This window comes from Columba livia, chromosome 7, assembly GCF_036013475.1.
Source record: "Columba livia isolate bColLiv1 breed racing homer chromosome 7, bColLiv1.pat.W.v2, whole genome shotgun sequence".
Lineage (NCBI taxonomy): Eukaryota > Metazoa > Chordata > Aves > Columbiformes > Columbidae > Columba > Columba livia.
This window is the reverse complement of record NC_088608.1, coordinates 11,113,473-11,135,630: the sequence shown is the minus strand read 5'-3', so window position 1 is coordinate 11,135,630 and position 22,158 is coordinate 11,113,473. Positions and strand designations below refer to the sequence as shown.

At 42.2% G+C, this 22,158-nt stretch overlaps 1 protein-coding gene across 10 annotated transcripts in view; it reads left to right on the top strand.

The window, feature by feature from the left end:
• KALRN (kalirin RhoGEF kinase) overlaps window positions 1-22,158 on the top strand; it is a 510,474-nt gene that overhangs the window by 1,288 nt on the left and 487,028 nt on the right. The window lies entirely within an intron of this gene.

The following is a 22,158-nucleotide window of genomic DNA, read 5'->3' as shown; positions in this document are numbered from 1 at the left end:
GGCCGGGGGTGCTGACCGCGCGGGGATGGGCTCGCAAAGTACCTCCGGGCTGCGTGAGAGCCGACTGTTTCGCTCTCCTGTTTCAGAGGATGCTGAAGTGCAGCAGAAGTGTAGCTGGACTATAGTATACCGTGGTGTGGGCCCTTGGCTAATGATGTAGTAGTTAATTAAATTCTCTGGGCAACGGGTACGTGCTGGGGTCCACACTGCGCTACCCATTTGTGAGGCAGTGTTTGTGTGGGAGCCCTTGGCTCTGAAACATGGCTTTGCACAGGATCAGCATCTCAACTGAAACAACTGGTGGTCTGCCCCCCTTTCTCTCCATTCTCCCCCTGACAAAATCTTGAAGTATTATAGGCTTCTTGGTAGATTTTTAATTAAAAATTGTAAAGGATTAAATGCTTGTTTCATAAGGGGATTGACCCTTTTAGGCTAGAACTGACACTTATTCACACAGCTGTTTGTCAAGACTTTGCTTTTCAGCTGGTTTCTTCCTTTTACCTGCTCATTAGCTGAACACAGTGCTTTGAGCTCCAGTTACAAAGAAACAATTATGCAATCACCAAAACTTTAAAGTAGTAAAATCTTGAAGGCCTGCAGCAGCTCCCTGCTATGGTAGACTGCACCCCATTTATGTGAAAACCCTTTGATCTGGAGGATAACTATAATGAGGTCTAGCTGTGTGTATCTTGTGATCCACGAGCCATTAAGCCATAGGATATTTGCCTGTTGATAGCCTACCTGGTTACAAGCAAATTTCCTAAGTCTCAACAATGACAGTTTTTGTGTTGTGGTTTTGGCTTTTCTTTTAGAAGAAGTAACCCACCAGTTTTCCTTTGAAAAGGAACCTGTTGATTAAGGTTCCTTCCACTTTATTTCTCTCTGTTCCCTTCTTCACCCAAAGCTGAGTAGTTTCCCTGTGACACTGTCTTCTTAACATAAGCATGTCGGCAAAATTACTTTGGAGAAAGTCAGCTCTGTTTAGCTATATGAGAAGAGTAGTCCTAAATGTGGAAAAAGCTCAGGGAGCCACATGACTAGGCATTTCTCCCAGTCTGCCTCATTCACCTGAAATATCACCTGTAGATACGTGGAAACTGTTGTCACCTCTCCTATACGTTTAACCTGGAAATTTCAGAAAGTCTCCTAACACTTCTGCTTGTTGAAGAAACAAAATCAGAGGAACCTGGGCCTGGAAGGGATGCTTGGGCCTCATCTTTGCACTGATGCACGTATGCTTAGACCATCCCTGATGTTTGTTTCATCTACCTCAAGCTTCCTTGAAAGAAATGGCAGAATACTTGTTTCTGTACTGTTATGTAGCATCCTGTGTCCAAAAAGATGACCTGGGGGGGAAAAAAACCCAGACCTGTTAGCAATTCATCTTGATTGTCAGCTGTTGCAATGGCCGGGCAACATCAAGGAAAAGCATGTGAGCAGGCACAACTCATGTGGAATTGCACATGTGGTGTTGTCAGTGCACTGTTCGCTGCTGGGGTTTGTGTGCTGCTTTTGTACCTGTCTGCAGTTGGTTTTAATGGGTGGCAGAGAGAAGGGCTCATGTGGGGCTTAGGAGAACAGCTCTAGACAGGATGCAACTGATTCTCCCACTCCTCTTTTGGGCTGTCAGTGGTGATCTTGCCTGAGTAAGGACTGTGAGATAGGGTCTGATGTGTGATAGCTGCAGAGTTCTGCATTGACTTAGCATCATTTGGCCCTTGATGTTAGCCTTTTTTATTTTATTCCTTCTGTCCTGATTTGTATTCTGGATTTGTAAAGCATGACTCTTGTGGCTTACATGCCACCTTGTATTCACATAAAATAAAAAAATGAATCTATGTTGTTTAAAGATTAGCTGCTCCAATAGCATAAACGTACACTGAACTGCCTAAACTCTTCCTAAGTTCATATCTACTACATGGAAATGCATGAACTCATCAGTTTAAAAAATGGAGTCTAAACAACTAATGTCTCACTCGGTTTTTAGCAGCCAGCTGGGCTTTGCACTCAAGCGGGAGGATCGACAGGCTGCTCTCTGGTACAGGTGGAGGAGGTTGGTGCTGGGGATGGCGCCACACACTGAGCAGCTCCTTCAGCGGCACCCAGACACTCGAGGTGGCAGTCCCTTATCAGCCAGGACAGCTGAGAGAGCAGATCTCTGAGCTGTATCTGGAAAGTAAAACCGAAGGAATTAACACAAGGTAATAAAAGAGGGTCTGTTCTTGTGCTTGCACTGATGAGAACTAGGAATGACTTTTAAGAAAAGGGTGGATTTAACACCTGCATGGTTGATGCTGACAGTCAGTTAAACCTCCCTGGAGACAGGCAGGGTAGGGGCTATTCTAATTTTCACCATCAGATATGTGCAGAGAGTAATTCAATCTTCCTTTAGAGAATCACTCCCATGTAATTGGGATAAAAATTAACAGGCAGAGGGACTTTAAGGGCAGGAATGGCTATTGCAGTCTCCAGCTCTGATTTCTGGGATAACACCAGCTGCTGAATTGAGGCAGTAATTTCTGTGTGATGTCTATCTTTTCTGTTTGAGCTCATGTTTGATTAAGAAACAAAATCTATGCCTATGTATGCCTTATTAAGTTTCGTGTGTTTATTTTGGTGACAGATAAAATATGAGCAAGTTCTCTGGAAGTCTCAGTAGTCTATATTAAATGTGTACCAAGACTTATATTGCATGGAACTAAATCCAAATAGTTGTTGTTTCAAACATAAAGTCACTTTGTAAAGTGTACAGATGATGGGTATCGCTTGGATACAGACACAGGGGGAAAGCTTTACCTCCATGCCTAAGCTGCAGGAATTTCTGCAGTGTGTTTTGGAAGCAAAGGTGAAACATAAGGAAATCCTTTACCAAAATTTTAAATATTTATAGAAGTCAGTGACAGAACAGTTTAGCAAACTACCAATTACTGGCAAGAGTAATCATCAATATTTCTTATCCACTAGCAGGTAGAGTTTTATTTTCTAATTTATTTTTTTGTCCACTTAAGTGTAACATCGATTATGTCTGATATGAAGATACTGACTTTGTCATCAATACTTTCTGTGAGTGAATTGAAAATTGATATTGTTCCATCTCCTTTGACTAGGATGAATTAATCTGTTTGCTTTCTACTTTCTGCCAGCCAGTTATGCTTCCAGCATTGTTCATTTGTGTATGAGTGACTGACAGCTCTGCTACTAAATAACTTTAAAATGATTGGCAGTGGCCAGGCTGTTTGATCAATAGATGTGCTTGAAATGATGTCTGCAGAGAAGTGCTCCTCGAGGTTGATGGAATCAAGTGTCTTCTTGTAGAGCAGATAAATTGATTCAATCGAGATGTTGCTGGGGAAGAGGTGTTCAGATGATGCCTGGCTTTCTCACCTTGAGACTTCATAATTTATAAGGCCTGGTCTGGTAACATGTGCTGATAAAGAAGGCTCTGCTGTAGGAAAGGCTGCCAGATTGTGTCTACTACTTGGAAAGCTCCTGTGTTTTTTAAGGTGATATTGTTAATTAAAATCCATGTCGCTCTTTGGACGTTTTGACCTCTGACCCTGTCAGGAATATGACTTTTGTTCCTTTCCTTCCTTATTGTCAAATGTGGGTGGTTTTTTTCGTGTGATTGATTCGCTACATGTGGGGACTGAGGTCCTCCCAAGTCTCTGTCACCAGGTGCTCCAGTGCATGGGGGGGAGGCCTTGTGGCTCTGCCCTGCTGTTGCCCCATCTCTTCCTCCTCAGGACTCTTGGAAGGAGCTCTGCTAGCCTGGGAATTGGCATGTAGACAGAAATGGGGCAGAACCTGCTGATTTGTGGCATCTTGTGACAAAAGGGAAGGATCTTTTGTCGTCTGATCCTGGAAGGGAGCAATTTAAATTGGTGATTTATGTTCAAAAGAGTGTTTCTTTGCTATACTTCTTCCTTCCTCCTCACTCAGAAGTATATACAGGGCAACAGGGGTGACATCTGATAGTCATTTACCATGTATTTCTTCTTGATGAGATTGCATTGTGTTACAGCCCAGTAGGAAGATATTTATTCTATTTGATATGAATTCAATTAATGCTGAACAGAATGACTTCCAGAGGAAGAGGCATTTCACATCCAGCTTCTGTTCAGAACTGGTGTGTACTGAAGTTCACAATCCTTGGTTTGCAGGACAGGGTGCAATAGGGAATGTAAACTTATAGCACAGGCATTAGTAAAGTGCACAGGCAATGCAATGAGGCTTAATATGGTACCTGCAGAAGTTGTGTGTGTGTGTGGGAAAGCTGTTGCCTGTGCTGTGTTTTGGGGCTGAAACTGAAAGAAGAAAAGTACTATCCCAAAGCCATCAAAGAGGAGCCCTGTATAGGCCTCCTAGTGCTTCTGTGGAGCATTTTGCACATGGCCTTAGATGGCAATGTATGTCTTGGGATGATGAGCTGTACAGATGCAAGAGAGCATCCAGCTTGGCCAGGCAAATGTAATTATTGCTGTTTTCCACCACCTACCTCCCATGGTGTATTTTACCAAGTCTCATAATAACAACCTGATGGGGAAACATGAGGTTTTAAAAATGGGAGCAGCTTTGATGGGTTTGGTGGAGATTTTTTCTTGGTTTAATTTCCAAGCACACCCTTGTATTAAGAGCCTGCTGGGGAGTCCTCTGGCCAGACAGGTGCTCTGGGCCTCTTGAAGTCTGGGGGTGAAGTATTCTGTTGTTTCAGCTGCTGTGACCTTATGGTCCCTAGGAAGGCTGGTTATGGATGCATAGCAGCTTTATTGCTCCATGGTGGCATGTATGGTACAGTACCCAGTAGTATTTTAAGTACTTCATAGTTATGTCAAAGAAAATACTTACGGAGTATTAGGCCTTATAAACCCATAGTGCTGTGCATTTTATGGCTGGAACTTAGTCATGAAACAACTTAGAGGTATTTGTGCTTTTGTTTGATTTGGACTGGTGTCCTGCTTTTAATATTTCATTGGATAAACTCCCGTTTTACAGGCTCGCATGGTACGCGCACCCTGTGTTTAACTGAAGGGACTCTGCCACTTGGGGAATTTTGCCTAGTGAATCTAGCAAGAATAACAGTGACTATTACAATACATGTGTTGCAAAAGAAAGCTGGATATGAAAAGAAAGGTCAAATATGATTGAATGGAGAACCTTGAAGTGTGGAGGGCTGTAAAATAAAGAAATAATGGTATTCTGATTTTTTTTTTTTTTTTCCCACTTGGTTTTGGGACAGTTTGTGTTGCTGTTGACTTCAGAGGAATTGTTTGGGAGTTTTCATGGGTGTAACTGAAAACAGAACATGGCCCAGACACTACAATGGCAATTGTAAATCTAGGTTCAAGTCAGTCACCTGTGTGTGCCTGCGGTGTGCTGAAATGGGTTTTAGAGCATTTTGTGCTAAGAATAGAGTAGTATTTCAGCAAAATATTTAAGTTTCCATGTAGTATTTTGGATTTTGTTCAGAATAGGCCCAGTATTGGGATCTACAGCAATGACTTTCCTCTATTGTAAGTTATTGCATAAGTTGTTACGTATGTGATTACTATGGAGTAACAGTAGTTTCAGTGGCTTTTCATTGATTTTATTTTGAACTATTCAGAGAAGATTCAAAGTAGTATATTAAAATTATGTATGTTCAATGCTAGAGTGTGAAATACCATGTAAAATATTTATTGAATTATAAATAATTCCTGTTTTCTAATCAAGGGCTTAGGAAATAGATTTGTTTCTACTTCTAAATATAAACATTTTATTTGATCAGTTTCATTAACTAGTGCCCAGAATAAATTGTGGTTTCAGTTTTTTCTCCCTTTTCAATGTGTGTAGCTTTGTTACTAAAATCTAGGAGTGTTTTCTGTTTCTTCCAAATTTCACAATATAATGACTGAGAACATAAAGGTACATAGGCCTAATTTGTCACACTCCCACTTCAAGGCAACAAATTGCCTTTAAAGCTAAAAATGAGATTTCTTTTTTGTAACCTTAATTATATGAACCAGCATTTCAGTGTCACTGATGGAACAAAACTACCATAATTAGGCAGACTGTAGGTTTTAGTGTAAGGTCACATCATGCTTTGCTGAGAATAATAAGAGGAAATGATCTTCAATTTAACATCTCGGTGACTGGCAGACCAGCTGCTCTGGTCATTTCTGTTAGTGAAGTGGCCTTGGGAAAAAGGGTGAGTGTGTGTTGTTTATGAGAGAAATGAAATTAACCTTGTTGTGTAACTTGTACTCATGTGAACTTAGTGGAGTTTTTGGGGTTTTTAAATTACTTCTGGTGTGTGTGTATGGAATAAGCTGTGCTGAAGTGGCAGAAGACCTGCCTTAAAATAAAAAATAATTATTCCAAGGAAAGATTTGACTCCAAGATGTTACTCCTTTCTGGGGATTGTGAGCCTCTCTTTGCAAGGTGAGCACTTGGTAAAACAGTAAAGGCAGGAGGTCAGGCATGCTCCAGGGCAGCTGGGATGTGAAGAGTGGTAGTTGGCCCAGGTTGGTTTATTACCTGACATTAGAATATATATATACATATATATATAAATATAGTGAAAAAAAGCTTTGTGAAGTTTCCCTGGTAATATTGATGCTGCTGGCATGGTTCCTGACTCCTGGAGAGTGCCCTGGTGCTCCTGCTGTTTTAATGGCAACTGGCAGCCTACACTGGGAGCAGCATCATCAGCTGGAAACAATAGTGTCTGATTCTTGTTTGTCAGCCAGGACAAAACCCCGCTGCTGGGCTGTGGTGCAGGAGAGCCGGCTCCCTTTGTATGGCAGCACAGCCATGGCAGATGGCTAATTGGACATGATAAACCACGGGGGCAATGCGGGGGAAAAAGGAGATCTGCAGGGATTATCGGCTTGTATTCCCTATGTTAGGCAAAAAAAAAAAAATACATTTTAAAGATGTTATTAACTTTAGCTCTTTGCCATGAATATATTCTTCAATAACGAAGGAGGGGGATGCTATAACTAAAGTCTTTCCTTAGCTGATGTGAAGTCCACTTTATTAGCTGGGAGCAAATCGTATTACTGTATGGGAAGGTAGGCAAATGCACGGCCCCCAGAGATGCTGGCATGGCACTTAGGAAAATTAGCAGTGCATATTTTTCACCAGTCTTGTAAGTGAACGTCAGACTGTTGTGCCAAACAGCATCCAAGCTGAAAACAAAGAGCTTTGCATTAGTGTTTTTCAGGAGAGGAAAGTTACACTCTACTGTAGTTTGTCTTGACACAAATAGATGTTCTTCAGTGTTGAAGCACTGAAAAGCTAAGCTGATTAACGAAGACAGAATTTATTTATTTAAATGTATTTTATTAGACTTAATGGAGTATAAACTGTGAAGCCAGAACCTGAGGCCCTTGTGCAAGCAAACTTTTGCTTATTTAAAACAGCTTAGTGAAAAATGGAATGGAAGTCTCAAGGTTAGGACCTCAAAAATGATCAGAGGGCTGGAACACCTCTCCTATGGGGACAGACTGAGATGGTTGGGGTTGTTCAGCCTGGAGAAGAGCTTCAGGGGGACCTTATTTCAGTGCTTCAAGGCGGCTTACAGGAAAGATGAAGACAGACTTTAGCGGTGCCTGTTGTGATAGGACAAGGAGCAATAGTTTTAAACTGAAAGAAGGGAGATTCAGGCCATACATGAGGAAGAAATTTTTTATAATGTGTGTGGTAAAATATTGGAACAGGTTGCCTAAAGAGGTAGTGGATGCCCCATCCCTGGAGACATTCAAGGCCAGGCTGGATGTGGCTCTGAGCACCCTGATCTAGTTGAAGATGTTCCTGCTCATGGCAGGTGGGTTGGACTAGATGACCTTTGAAGGTCCCTTTTGGCCCAAACTGCTCTATGTTTCTAAGGTATGTACCAGACCCAGGTAGTTTTTGGCGTGAGATGTGTCGGCTTAGCTGGTGGCTGTCGGTTGTGAGCCCAAGGCTGTGCCCACAGCCAGGTAGCAGCAGGTTCATCCCACGGGATGCATTTTAATTCTCTTTTTGCTCCCCCTCAGTTAAACAACAAGTGCAAGTACACCACAGCTTCGGGAGTAATCAAAATTTTTGTACGTCTTCCTCTGTCCACAGAAGAGGCTGAAGAAGTGAGGCTGAAAGGGGCTCATGTGCACCAGTGGCTGCTGCAGTGCTTTGTCATTGCTGGCTTTAATTCCCTGTTTTGTCAAATGGTATCAAGTGCCTAGAATACTTTGCTATTCTAGTGTCTCTTGTAATAATAATGTTATGGCATATAACAGATACGTTTAAATTGTAGTAAAAATAAATCTGAAAGAGGTTAAAAATAATAGCTAGCAAAAAATACGCAGTACTCTGTGGAAGCAGATTTACTTTCTGTGGAAATGTCTGGACTGTGTTTCTTTTCCACTGTTTACTACTGTCTTTTCCCACGGGGCAAGTTTAGTGCAAACTCCAGATGAAAAGTTTCAGTGGGTTGCCATTGGTTTCAGCAGGCCCTTCAAGTGGTGTACCTTTCAGTCTGTGTGGCTTTTGAAGCTATAGGTACAGGAGGCCTTTTGAAGGATTGTGGGTGGATGTAATGAAAGTTTCAAAAGGGCTGTCTTCCTACAGGACCTACAATATTGTCACTATGTTATGATGGTTCTCTGCTAGAGTTTTATTTGTATTATTTTCTCAGTCAGTGATTAGTTGCTTCTGACGCAGATGCTGTGTGAACACTGGACAAAATGATGATCCCAGCCATCAAGTGCTTATGATAAAAGCTGTCAAGTGAAATGTGAATTTGTTGAACAGAAGGCTTGTCTTTCACTTTGCTTTGCTTTTAAACATGTCTGAAGGACAAGCCAGAGGAGTTACAGAGTCTAGCACTGGGTGTGGAGCAGAGGGAATAGATGAGAATAAGATATAAACAGAAAAATAGGGAAGAAATGAGAAAACTGTAGGGAGACTTTAAAAATCCATGGAAGATCGCAGCAGTTATCTAGCAGAGCACTTCAGAGCTGAAGAGCACTTGGCTGAGAAAGGGCTCACAGCCTGCATCCACTGTGGAAGGGATGTGGGGAAGGACAGAAGCCAAAGGAACTCACAGAAATGAGACACTAAGTGGTTTGATTGGAGTTGTAGCTTTTGGAATGGAAAGCCAAAGGTAGGTTTTCTGATACTTCAGACAAAAGCAATGGCAGACTTTGGGAACACAGGGAAGGGAGGGAACAGGTGAAGCCTATGCATGTACCACACTCAGAATGGGGAAGGTGGCTATAGGTACTGCAAAGCACAGGAGATATAACAAGGTTTTCTCTTCTAGGAGATACCACTCACCATCAAAGATCATTATTATCACACCACAGTCTTTTAATGGTGACTGCACCAAATGCCTGTCTTGCTCTGACACTGCAGAGAGAAGGCATTTCCCTATGAAATAAAGACACAGAACCAAAGTCCTTGGGTGTTTGGCTTCACATTTAATGCATCTTGTTCATAGAAATATGTCATGAAGAGCCAGCCTCCTTAGATCTGACTGTCACTGTGTTTGCAGCAATTTAACTTTCCTGCTCTGCTCTTCTGTGCTGAGGCAGAGAGTTCAGAAGTGATGCTAATAGAGTCAGTCTGAAGCACTTGGATAAATCTAGTCCAAAGGAGCAAGTCAGGCCTACCGGCTAAATAGTAATGATCTTGTGAGCTTTGAGGACTTAGATCTATGGTGTGTGAATCTCCAGTTAACAGGTTGCTCCTTTTCGACTCAATCCTGCTTGAAAGTTACCTAGGGTATTAAATAGGTCAGCTATCTATTACAGGTTCCTGCTAGTCTGTATTCTGTCTGTTGCTTCAAGTTATTTATCAAATTCCTGGTGAGATGGTCTTGAACTATTTGAGGCCAGGAGAAAGTTGTTAACACTGGCTTGGTTTAAAACACCTCTAGTGCTAAAACTGAACAGAGGGAAAATCCTGTTGTTAGATGAGTTCAGATTAATTAAAAGTGATCTGTGTTGGTAATGGGAGTTCATAAAAAAAAAAGACACTTCTCAGCATGTAAACCCTTATCACGTGATTTTTTTTAAAAATTTTTTAAAAAATAATTGCTTGTCTTCATCATTGAATTGTGCAGCAAGTTGTAACTGGCAGCTTGGACATGATTTGGATTGATTTCAGTGCTTAGTCCATAGTGTTAGTGCCTAGGAGCCTCACAATGCTCATGTACAATAGTTAAAAACCAATGGTTGGTAGATTTTTACTCAGGTAGTCAAGGGACAGCTTGAGGATGATCCACCTCAGAAGTCAAGCAGTGCTTGAGATGTGCAGGATGAACAGTAATTATTTTGGTTGGCTCAGCCATCCTCAGCTTCCCTTGGTACGCAGTAGTAATGGAGATAATAGTAATTGGAAATAATACTCAGAATAATACATCATTTCAGAACACTTAAATAGAGTTGTGTAGAATAGGGAAGTCTCATCAACCCATCTATAAAAAGGGGATAATCAGACACAAACCTGTAGTAAGTAAGGTTTTCTTGAGGTCATACAGACTTCGTGTATGTTTTCTGGAAAAACCCGTGTCCTGGTGGTGGAGCAAACCCTGACAAAGCGCTGCATGGTTTTACCTTCTGCTGGCAAGTCAAAGCCTGGGAAAAGAACACCAATCCCCTTTTACTGTAGGATTGTCAAAAGTCATGGCTGAAGTGACAGATGATATCTGAGAGATGTGCAAACACTTGGTTCTTCTTAAAACACTTGATAAGGGTGCTTATGTATGGATGCAGGTGACCTACTTCAGACGGGTTATACATCTTGGCCTTAGTCCGGGAAATGGGATTAACGCACCTTGCTGATGTCCACACCAACCAGTCAAATGGTCTTAAGATTTTTATTACCCTGACCCTATTTTTAAATATATGTAGGTCAGAGCCACATCTGGTATAAAAAATGGCCCAATGCCAGTGGCAGCAGAGTAGCTACAGTAATTTACACAGGCGGAGATTTTGGCCCATGTTCAGCTCACAGACTCAGGTGGGGATGAGGCCAAACACGACTAGTAGCAGAGTAAGGATATTTCTAATTTAATGTGTTAAGACATCCAGATTATTTTGCATATCACCATGGTACCTGAATGCTGACAAAACAAGGCGCTGGGCTCTGGGTCTGTTCTGCTTACTGTTTGGTAGGGTCCCCTGTGCCTTTTTTGTAATGAGTGTGCTGCTGTGAAAGTTACATCTATTAAATGAAAAATGTAAGACAGATTTAATGACATGCTATTAAAAAGTTCCACCTACCTAAAAATGCTTTGCTTTCCAGCCCAGGTTTGCTAATATATTCCACATTTCACAGAGATCTCTTCATGAAGAGAATGCTGTCAGAAGCCATTTACAGCTCTGATCCTGCTTTTGTTGTCTTTCACGAGTTCTAGATTCCCTTTCACTACAGAGACAACCACTCTGCCATGAAGTTAATGCTGTGGATGTCTCCCGTGGGTGCGTTAGTTACTTGGGGCACGGGAAGGTACCTTCTGAATGGTTCCATACAGCAGAGTTTAACAGATCTATAAACGTAGTATGTAATTTCCTTTTCTTGGTCTCATTTTTCCTCTTACTTTTTCCTCTTGGAATAGATCTATAATAGCAAACGTAAAACCTGTGTGTCACTATTCCAAATGGGGCCATTTGCTTAATGTGGCATCGTCCAGGGCAGAGTACATACTGGTGGCCTTCTTAAGAGTGCTGAATTGATTGTGCATACCACCTGTATTTACCAGTAACGATCCCCAATCAACATGTGAATGAGAGAACTGTAAAGAGTTCTAATTAAGTGCTACTCTGAAGAGTAGTTTTCACACTGACAAGAAAGAGAAAGTCACGTTTCATCTTCCTATGGGAATATATGGACAAAGGGAAGTTTCCTTTTTGGAAGTTATCTTTGTATTTCTGTTATTTAGAGACAGAAGCTGTGAAACGTATAGCATAGACAGTGTCACCAGTCCGTGGAGTGCAGAGACTGGTGCAATAGTGGTCTCCCTCTGTGAGTGCCACTGTCCCCCCATTACACCCCAGTCCAGAGCACAGCCCTTACCTTTTGCTGGCTGTAGGTCCCCAGCAGGGGCTTCCTTTGGCTAATCTGTACCTGGAAGATTTAAGAGGGAGCAAACCTGCTCCCTGGCTCTGTCTTCTTTCTAGGTGTCCCCAATCCAAATGGGCCTCAGTTGTGTAGAACTTAACAAGACAGTGCTATGGGGGGGGAGTCTGGCACTCCTTTTCCTCTTGTCCTGTTCTTGGGGTGCACAGTGCCCTCTGCAAATAAAACAGCTGTGTGTTAAATGGACAAGGTAAACTCCATACAGATTAAACTGAAACTTTGAAACTGATAGGATAGCATGGAGGGCAGACTTAAGGTACCTACCTACCTAGCAGGTGTGCAAAGTGCACAGGCTAACAAAGCAAGACTAAGCTCTTTTATTTTTTTTTTTTTTTCCCCTAACATGAAGCTATGTTAACAGCTGCAGCTAATGACTTCTGAAGGGATCTTATCTCCTGGCTCCCTTTTTGCTCTTTCAATCTATGTATGTCTTTTCCCTGAGAGCTGTTCCAGGAACTGAATTAAAACCTCCCTAGTTATTACTTTTCCTTTTGGTGTGTGGACACCCTGTGAACGGTGGCTTGGGTAGCAGCCTGAAGTAGTCAGGTTTCAGAGGAAGCCAACTGTAGCAATCTATTTTTAAAAGGTTACTTTGAATTGGATTTTATGACCTGATTTGAACTGGTGTTGGGCACACAAGTGTTGTGCTCCCGCAGACTGAACCCACAGGAGCCTTGCTGCTGTTTTGCTATTGCTATCCTATCTGCTTTCTGTATTGGACAGCAACAAATTAGACTCCACACCCTCTATCCTGCTTGTCTTGTGTGGTGATAGTGGAGAGCTGCAGATCTGTTGTTTGGGAAAGCAATACTGTGCTTGTCATATTGCGGTGTCTTGGCTGTCCTGTTTCCCTTCAGGTGCTGGGAGTCCGGAGTTGGTGCTGTCATCTTTTATGAAACTCTATTACCTTTTTTTTTAAAAAAAAATTTGACATCAGTAAAAAATGATTTAAAAATCCTCTGTGACCAAACAGTTTATGCAGGAGTTTACATAAGTTTAATCCTTAACTTTGCTATAGAGTTACAGATACAGGAGCTATGTAAGACCTTAAGCCACCAGTTGCAAACACCAGTACCTCTCAGCTACAGTAAATGAAACTTGAACAACCTTGATCCAGAGAGCCAGGGGCTGTTGCAGCATCAGTTCCTGATGCCTTATCTGGACATGTCTTTGCACAGCTCCTCTCAACATCAATGGCACTTTGGTAGGCACTGGCCTGCTCTTGTATATCTCCTCAGAAGAGGCATTCAGCATGTAGGAGTGAATATAAATCTTGTATTCAGTCTCTTGACGCTGTCTCAAGATTCCTATTGTGTAATTCTTAACAATATTTCCGTTGTGCTAAAGTAACTTGAGTTTATTCTCAATCCAGAAACAAATGGGAAAGCTGTAATGCATTGCTTTGGATTAGGTGTTGATGCTAGAGAAAGCTGTCTGTTTCAGTGTCATAGTTTTGCACATGGGGAAGTAAATGAATGTGTTCACTTGGAAGTTTAGGACTTGTTACAGAGGTGTTTATCATACTGTTGGGGTTCTGTTGATGAATGGAATTTTTTTAGACAAAAAGCTCCATGGATGAGTAGGTGCTGGTGTCTCTGTTATTGGAATCCATCCATCTGAACCCCTAAGAGACATTTAGATTAACTGCACTTTTTTTGAAGTTAAGACTTGAGGTTCACAGTTTTGAAGCTATTGATGCAACTATGGAATCTGCTGAGCAATTTCTGGCAAGTAAGGCTGCATTCCCAGTATCCTGGCCGGATTCCTCCTGGGATAGCTATAGTTTTCTCTTGCTTTACTGCCTTTCTGCTCTGAGGTTATGCTTTGCAATGCTGGTGTGCATGAGTCGTTGCTGAATTTGACTGTATGAATTGCTGCATTTTACTATTGAGAAGTAATTTGTATCTGTGACTCTTCCATAGGGCTTTGGGGTTAAGATCCTGCTATTCTTAGCACCTCCACTGTCCTTGCATAACCTCTCTTGTTTTAGGCAAGGTAAAACAAACACAGCCTCTGGCAGCTCTGTGTTAGGAAGAGCACATGCAGATGCCATGTCCAGGTACCCCATCCTTCCCGGCTGCTACCGAAGCTGTCCAGGAACACACACACGGGCTTCCCTTGCGTCATGTCCCAGCCTTACGCCTCAAGGAAACCTCCTCATGTCTTCAGCTCTTCCTGTCCAGCTCATTGTTTAAGATGGTGAAGTGTGTTGTGGCCCTGCAGCACGAGAGGAGTTGCAAAATGTGAAATTATGTTATTGTTGTTAAAGAAGTTTATAAGCTGTTAAACACCGTGTGTTGACCAGGCAGAGCTTTCCAGTTTCCACTGCTTGTTAAGAGGCTTGTGAGTGAACACCTGCTTGTGTGCAAAGAAGGGGAATAGCAGGCTCTGGTTGTCTCCAGTGTCCCAAAATGGATGATTTTTCTGGTGCTGGCTGCAGTTGAGTTCTCAATATCTCAGCCCTCTTCTGCTTTTTGGTGTGTAGTGTTTATACATCAGGGTGCAGCAACTGAATTGCAAGCTTTTTTGACAGGAGCTCTTGAGCTTCTGCATCCATAATTTTGTTGAGGCTCCCTTAGGTAATGCCTGGTGTGCTTTATCTGACAGATAGTTTGATCGATATTTCTTATGGCTTACTTTGCTGCGGTTGGTGTGTCTAGGTGCAGCCAGCAACTTTTGTCTTGAAGTTGTAGGTGTCCCCAAGCTATGTTCACACATGGCAGCGTTGCAATAGAAATATCCCAGCAGCAAGACTGTGATACAGGGGTGAGTGTCATGTCCCTATAAGATAAGACAGTTGTGCCTTTATGTGGGAATCATAATTTGAATTCTGGAATCTTACGTGCTAGAGCAGCATGTTTTACTGGGCTTTTCGTTTTATGCATCTCATCTTTTCTGGTCCATGTCAGACCTGAAGGTTCCTCAATTATTCTTGTTCATATTAAATATTAGTTATCCCCTTGCTGTGAAAACTGATCTGTTGCAGAACAAGCTTGTTTTTGCTTTGCGTCAGAGTAATCCTAAGAGAAATGATTGCTGCTGTGAAAATCAAAACACTTGGTCCTGTAGTTCTGTGTTCCTCTTTTCATCATTAAAGCTCTCTGTGTTAGACTGTGAGCAACCTGCATCATCATCAGCTTTTCCTGCTGCTAGAACCTGCAGCGAGACCATAATCCTGCATTTGCTATCACAGTGTCTTCCCTTACGGTGTGATTTTTACAAATCAAATATTGTACTTTCTCTGCAGGAAAAACAGCAACAATGAGATAGGCTGCAAATAGCAATGTTAGCACAAGTAAGCAAGTATCTCCTTGTCTGAAAGTGCTGGACAAACAGCAAGTTGATTTTCATCTTGTAGTACCAAGGTTGTAGATAAGTGTAGTGCATAATGCAAAATTCAGGAGCTGAAGGTCTTGTTTCTGCTGCGCCCTACTGGATGACATCAAGCAATTAGTGTTATTCTGTGCCTCAGTCTCCCAATGAGCAATGAGTAATTGGCTGTGGATGAAAAGCCCTATAAAATGATGACACCTAAAGCAGTGCCTATAACAGTTAACACAGAACACTGTCATCATCTCCACTTCATAAATGTGAGGAACTGAGGCAGAAAATGGTTTGCCAAAAGCTGTTGATGTAGTTGGGGCGAGAGTCCTCATTAGACCCTGAAGCTGGTGGCTGCCTGGCCAGCCTGCAGCCTTCGTGCTGCCCGTCACCCTCCTGCCCACATCCCAGCACCGCAGAGCCAGGCAACTGCACAGGACTTGGGTACGTGGAAAAGATTTAGGTTTGTTCCTTTTGCTGTTACTGCCAAGTTGGAAAAGTAATAAATAAAATGGTTTTTATCTAGGAAAAAAGTTTTAGACATCTGTTTTTAACAAGAATAGTACAAAGTATATAGGACAGCGCTGTCCTAATTAGTTTTCTGTGAAAATTAACAGCCCCAGAGTTCAACAGGAACAGATTTAGGCCAACACAGTGTCTTTGGAAAATTCTCAGGATTTTTTACCCTGTCTTTTTGAATATGAGCTGAAGCTTCAACATCATGGAACCTCCTCTGAGCAGAGCTTTACTCTTCTTTTAAAATATTCCCTCTCTTTAAAAGACAGCTACTTGGTGTAATTTGAGGCTGTCTTATTTTAGGATATATATTTAGTATCCAGCTAATTTTTTCACTCTAAAGTCCTTGGATAGCAAGTCCATTAAGAAATCTCTGTGTTGCCAAACCAGTTTAAGATATTTGCAATTTCCATTACCTGCTGAACTCTTAAAAAGTAATTTGGTAATGAAAGCAGTGAATGCATTCTGCAGTGTTTAAGGGTTGCTTACAGAGATATATGGTTTTGGCTGGATGTCAGATAAATACTTTTGTGCTGAAGCATATGTGCAACCATTTTTTTTTTGTTTGTTTGAGTGGATCTGAAGGATATAATCCTTCAGAACATCCCCAAGCAAATTCTGGATTACTAGATTGTTTTACCTGAGTAACATCTTTAATCTCTGGATCTTGATATATTTTACTAAGCCAAATATGTTCAGTCCAACCAAACTTCTGTGAAGCAAGAAAATGTCATTTCCCATTTCACAGCAATGTTAGCCAGCAGGAGGACATGACCTGGCTCACATGTCAGGCTGGTAGCACAGGATGCTGGAAGATGACATGGGATGGTGTGCCTAGGCAGAAACTTGGGGAACAGATTCTTGGTCTCACTATTTTTGACCCTGACTTGAATGTTATCCAGGACATGGGGCTGATGCCTCTTGCAGGTGAAGAAAAGGGTGCAAAACTGTTTTCTTCTCACTCTGAGCTCCAAATTATATTTGCATGTGTCCCTTGGGGAGCTCTGCCCATGCCTGGGAAGCCAGGAAAGGGCTCTGGTGTGTGAGAGAGTGGCCAGCACAAGGGGAGAGAAAGAGCTGAGCTGCCTTTCTATCATACCGGTAACAAATAGCATCTTTTGTGGGAGAGAAGCATCTGAGCTCTTCCAGCATACTTCCATTTTAAAAATAACCTTTCTAGAGTTGTATTGTCTGAAACAAATACACACTTAGCCGTGGCTCAAGAGCTGATTGAAGCCATTCCCTGTACTAAGAGATGCATATCTGTGTCTGGCTGTGTAGTATTAACAAGACAATCTTAGTTACCTTCAAATGAAGAATTTAGTTGAAAAATTAAGAGCATTAGTACAAATGTTTTTTTTATTGTCATAATGGAATCTGAAGCTAAGTGGTGTTTCCTGTGAATCATCCTAACTTTTTACACTACATAGTTCATCTGTGACACTGAATGCAGCCTCATATGCAATTTCTTTTTCCTGAGCAGTATCTACAGCTGTGGCCAGATGTGATTCATGGCTTGTGGCTGAGCTAGGTTCAAAGGCTCTGGATCCAAGCCAGGCTTAAAGTGGCTGGGCACTGTCCTTGCTGCTGCAGGGTGGGTACCTGCAGGCGTAGCTGCACGTGCAGTCATTCTCTAACCCAAATCAGTCAAAACGATCTGGGTTAAAGAAAACCTTTCATGCTTTTAAATAGTAAGCCAGCCTGGATCATTTTGACACAACCGGGTTAGGGAGCGACTGTGTACAGATAGAATGACAGATTGGAGGGGGTGGTAACCCAGCTCTTCTGCAGCTGAGCTGCAAGTTGGACCCACAGGCTGAGTAACATGAACTGTGGGTGCGTTCAGCAGGCTGCCCTGACTTTTGTTCTATATGATAGCCTTGTTTTGTAGGAAATGATAAAATAGTCTAGAGGGCTAGAAATGCAGCTGATGTTTCCCAGGTTGACCTCTGATTATCAGTTTGAAGCCTGCTGTCTAAAGTAGATGTGCTCATATCTTCCTACACGAGTGACTGGTAGTGGCTGTTTTTTTTTCCACTACAGGCAATTTAGAGCAACATCAAGGTTCTTCTAAACTGCAATGTTTTCTGGGTAACAGCTGTGATTTTTCAGGTGTTTGCACATGTCTGACACATGTAGTCTTGACATGAGATGCTTTGTGGGTTTTCACAGCCTTCTAAACAGGCTGGTAAGGGACAGATACAGTGGAGCTTTCTGCAAAAAGTGAGTAGAAACATTCAAGATTTTAGTTCACAGAAGACAGTATAAAAATCCCTGTAATGCTACAATGGGCAAGTTTTGTAAATATGTGTGTTTGACATTGGACTAGACAGTGATCTCATTGATTTCTGCTGTGCTGAGACTCAATTACTCTGGTTTAACATCAGTGTGCATGAGTTCAGCCTGCTCAAGGGATGGATACTTTCTCTTTCCCCTTGGGTAACTTGTTGGCAGTGGTTATGCAGGTCATGTCCACATGCTGTGACCTGTCTGCACAATAAGCCACCACTGTGTCACTTGCTAGCAGACATTTCCAAGATATCCTCAGCTATAAAAGAGCATCTTCTCACCCCGTCTCCCCTGCACAGTAGCTACAATCCCTGTGTTCCCACAGCGCACACACTGGGTGCTGTGATCCAGCTCCTCAGCGAGACAGCATGTTCTGGCCAATCTGTGACCTCTTTCAGTTTCTGATGGAGGCAACAGTAGGGGAATCCTATTTTGGTGCATATGCTCATTCAGAAGAGTTGAGCATCCATATGAAGTGAGAAAGCCATGCTGCTGTGAAGTGTGTGGTGCCTGATGGTGAGGAGGGGTGCTCGGGCCATTGGATGGGGTGCCCATCCCATTGTCTTCAATAGTCCCATCTGGTGCATGTTGCAGGTGTGTTGATGATGGTGTATGATAGCTTTGTGTCTTCTAGTCCCAAAACTGATGACAGCCAAAGAGAAATGACTTTTCCTAGTTGGTATTTTTTTCCAAATACATTCACAGCTTGACCCAGTGCTTCCCCGGCTCTGCCTGACAGAGGCGAAGTCTCTTTCAGCTATCTTGACACCTGCTCTTAATGAACAGACCTAGATGTTGTGGTATGTTTTCCTGGGTCACTGAATGCATGTCCTTCACAGAAAAAATACAATATCTTTTTATCTCAGCCCATCAGCTTGTTTCTGTTGGTTTTGATTTTGTTGTAGTTGTTTAAAGCCAGTGATTTTGTCAATAGGCATTATTTATATGAGGAGAAAGAAATTGATTCATACTTGAAGCTTGCTCCCTTGTGCACACACGGCTGTAGCATGAGACAACAGCCACAAGTACAACCCAAAGGGCTGACATTGCTGCTGTGCACCCTCTGGGCTCAATTACACCTGTGGGAATGAGATGAGAAATCTCACAGCAGTGCTCAGAACACCAGTGGGGCTGAGCAGTCCCTGAGCGGAGTCTGAAATCAGCTGGTTGCATTTGGCAAATCTTCATTTTCTCCTGCGTTGTGAGCATGTGCTCTCCCAGTCCAGGTCCTCCTGTTTGCTGTGGTAAATGCAGGGACAAGCCTATACCCAGCCCACAGGCTGTCTTCAACGTTTTGGAAAACTCTGTGCATGAATGGTTTATTTCTAGAAAAAAGTTTAATTGATGCAAAAAAACACAGGAAAAGCTGCATCCCAGATGCTTTTGCTATGATTTGGTTGTGTTTTCTGGAAATACTTGGCATTCATAGCACTGTCTGGTCTCTTTCAAATTATATACCTGCCTGGAGGCCAGGACTCTGTGAGCTCATGGCTTGAGCTGGAATTGGCTACCTCTAACCTTAAACGGTGCTTTTCTGCAACAACTGTCTTCTATTTGTAGAATTTCAGTCCAATTTCATGGTATTCAGGCTGTTTCACTTACCATTTTTCATGCTTTTTCCATGCTATCTCTGCATCCCAGTAGTGCAGTGGTCTCCACATCATCTCATCCTGAAATTTCTGGTGCTAACAGTAAAAATGTCCGTATTTATTGGTGGTTTCAGGAAAAAACTCTTCAGCTTTCAGCTGGAGCAAACAAACCCTCCAAAGCCCCAGATAATTTCACATGTTGGAGAAAACCAGCAATAACTGAAAACTTCTATCCTAACCTTCTAAGAGGTTTTCAAACAGAAACGTTCAGTTCATGAGTAGTTTGCGTTTTCCAACAAAAAAAGCTTTTTTGAGAACAAGTGGCACTTTCCTTTGATTATTTTGCTGAGTCAAAATCATATTTCATAGTGAGAAGAAAATTTTGCTGGGAACTCCTTGTTCATCCCTATTGGTCTCGCTAGTTGGTAAAGCATCTTCTAAAAAAAAAAATTGTTTGCATCACCAATAAATTACCAAGCTTTAATATTTACATTTTAAACAAGGCTGATAATATATTGAAGAAACAAACAAGCAAGTAAGCCTGGGACCTGTATGTGCCAGAGTTAATGGAGCTGTCAGCTCTGTTCATGCCATAGCGATTGATGGGTGCTCTGATGCAGTTGCCTCTTCCCTCTCTCTCTGTCTTGTCTGCATGTTAATGCCTCCACTTGTTGAATAATGATGCACTTTAATACAGATTTGTCTTATTTTTGTCTCTGAGCATTGACAGGGCTGGGGTTATGTCTGTGTTTCTCTGAAGTGCTTGGAGTGTTTCTGGTCAATTGGTATAATTCAGCAGGAAGAATTTTACCTGGAGATGAGTGTGCCTCTGCCTTAGAGGAGCACCAACCAGTCAAACCAAGTTGCCATGTTGTATTTCAGTGAACCTGCAGTACTAGTATAGATAGGGTTTGTATCTCAGAGCCATGTGGGATTGTGTGGATGTGTGTGGATATACTTGGCATTTTGGTGTGGATACAGCATGACAGAGACATGGGTCAGAGGGTATGAGGAGCACACAACGGGCTATTGGTTGGCTGCTTGCAGAAGTTTCCCCAGGCAGCTTGTGGGGAAGCTCCCGTGTAGAGAACAGACAGGCAGATCTGTGCCTCTGTTGTGCTCCTGTCTGCTCCTGAGCCAGCTTGTGCGGACCTGTGTGGGTGCAACCAGCAGAGTTCTTCAAGATGCCCTTGTGGATGCACTGTCCAAATTAGATGTTATGTGATGGTTACTTGAATTTTTTGCTTCATGTACAAGCATGTGAAGCTCATGTGAAAGCCAAGTTTCTCTCTGTGGACATGATTCCTTGTGAAAGATATTCATAATGCCTTCAAAAGAGCCCAGAGCTTTTCCTTGTCACAAAGATGCTCCAGATCATTATTTATTCACTTCCCTGTGGGATGAGGGCAGATAATCTCCCTGATGCAAATGGTTCTCTGGTTTGTCCTACTAGATGTTACTATCTCTGATATATAGTTATTTACGGTAGGGCCAGCTCAGCATGTTATTAGATTTGCAAGCCCTTGGTTACATCATTAGCAAGAATAAATATCTTAAAAGACAAGGACAGTTTAGAGGTCTTGGGTTAGGCATAGCAATTTAGGCAGCAAAGGCAACCGATGCTCTGAATAGCACATAAAAAGACCAGAAACTTAACAACAAGGGAGGAACTGGTCTTCAGGGACCTGTGCCACCAGTGTATATGGAATAGTTTCAAAGACTGCTGAAAGACCTCAAGATATTTGGATCAACTACTGCCTGTATGATTACAGCATGGGAGGAGGGTATATAAGCAGAAGGAAAAGAAAGATTCTCATAAAATGTAGTTAGTTCCCTGCATCTGTTTATACTTTATTTTTTAAACTTTATTTTGGGAGTCTGGTGGGTCAAAGAGGTCCTGGGGCTGCTGTCTGTGTAGGATGCTTGGAAGTCAGTACACCTAAGAATAAGTAATTATTTTAAGATAACAATTTCCCCTTCCCTCACTTATTTACTTCAAAGCTAAGTTGTGAAATGAAAGAATAACACCTGCTTGCATTGACAAATATTGCAGAATATAGCATGAATATACAGTGTATGGGGGGGGGGGAGGGACGGGGCAGAAATAGCAATTTACCACATAGCTGTAGTCAATTTATTAGCTATTTGGAAGTCATAAAGTATCACGGTTCCAGAAGGACGACAGAAGCTGAAGTTTGCAAACTCTGCTCCCTCCTGCTCTCCGGCAGTATTTATTCACCGAACTGTGCAACGTGCTGTTAGCCACCAAGGTGCTTTGGGATTTCTCTCCCTGGCTTCCTTTGTTTCACGAAGGGATATGGAGCTTTCATCCCTCTATCAAACT